Here is a 1,651-nt window from a genome sequence, read left to right on the forward strand (position 1 = left end):
ATTCGTTAAATCTCTGCACATTGTCTGGAGTGTGTGCAGTACGAGGCCTGCCGCTGCGAGGACAATCCTCAATATTGCCGTGCACGCTTTCATCACGTAACCTGCTTGCCAGCCGACTACACTCCTGGAAATTGAAATAAGAACACCGTGAAATCATTGTCCCAGGAAGGGGAAACTTTATTGACACATTCCTGGGGTCAGATACATCACATGATCACACTGACAGAACCACAGGCACATAGACACAGGCAACAGAGCATGCACAATTTCGGCACTAGTACAGTGTATATCCACCTTTCGCAGCAATGCAGGCTGCTATTCTCCCATGGAGACGATCGTAGAGATGCTGGATGTAGTCCTGTGGAACGGCTTGCCATGCCATTTCCACCTGGCGCCTCAGTTGGACCAGCGTTCGTGCTGGACGTGCAGACCGCGTGAGACGACGCTTCATCCAGTCCCAAACATGCTCAATGGGGGACAGATCCGGAGATCTTGCTGGCCAGGGTAGTTGACTTACACCTTCTAGAGCACGTTGGGTGGCACGGGATACATGCAGACGTGCATTGTCCTGTTGGAACAGCAAGTTCCCTTGCCGGTCTAGGAATGGTAGAACTATGGGTTCGATGACGGTTTGGATGTACCGTGCACTATTCAGTGTCCCCTCGACGATCACCAGTGGTGTACGGCCAGTGTAGGAGATCGCTCCCCACACCATGATGCCGGGTGTTGGCCCTGTGTGCCTCGGTCGTATGCAGTCCTGATTGTGGCGCTCACCTGCACGGCGCCAAACACGCATACGACCATCATTGGCACCAAGGCAGAAGCGACTCTCATCGCTGAAGACGACACGTCTCCATTCGTCCCTCCATTCACGCCTGTCGCGACACCACTGGAGGCGGGCTGCACGATGTTGGGGCGTGAGCGGAAGACGGCCTAACGGTGTGCGGGACCGTAGCCCAGCTTCATGGAGACGGTTGCGAATGGTCCTCGCCGATACCCCAGGAGCAACAGTGTCCCTAATTTGCTGGGAAGTGGCGGTGCGGTCCCCTACGGCACTGCGTAGGATCCTACGGTCTTGGCGTGCATCCGTGCGTCGCTGCGGTCCGGTCCCAGGTCGACGGGCACGTGCACCTTCCGCCGATCACTGGCGACAACATCGATGTACTGTGGAGACCTCACGCCCCACGTGTTGAGCAATTCGACGGTACGTCCACCCGGCCTCCCGCATGCCCACTATACGCCCTCGCTCAAAGTCCGTCAACTGCACATACGGTTCACGTCCACGCTGTCGCGGCATGCTACCAGTGTTAAAGACTGCGATGGAGCTCCGTATGCCACGGCAAACTGGCTGACACTGACGGCGGTGGTGCACAAATGCTGCGCAGCTAGCGCCATTCGACGGCCAACACCGCGGTTCCTGGTGTGTCCGCTGTGCCGTGCGTGTGATCATTGCTTGTACAGCCCTCTCGCAGTGTCCGGAGCAAGTATGGTGGGTCTGACACACCTGTGTCAATGTGTTCTTTTTTCCATTTCCAGGTGTGTAACTGTACTGCGATCGACAGCAGCAGCTCCATACATCTTTTTCAACCTCTTGTGGATGTTTCTCACTGTCTCGTTTTCACAGCACAGGAATTCTATGACAGCACGTTGC

This window comes from Schistocerca cancellata, chromosome 2, assembly GCF_023864275.1.
Source record: "Schistocerca cancellata isolate TAMUIC-IGC-003103 chromosome 2, iqSchCanc2.1, whole genome shotgun sequence".
NCBI classification, from domain to species: domain Eukaryota; kingdom Metazoa; phylum Arthropoda; class Insecta; order Orthoptera; family Acrididae; genus Schistocerca; species Schistocerca cancellata.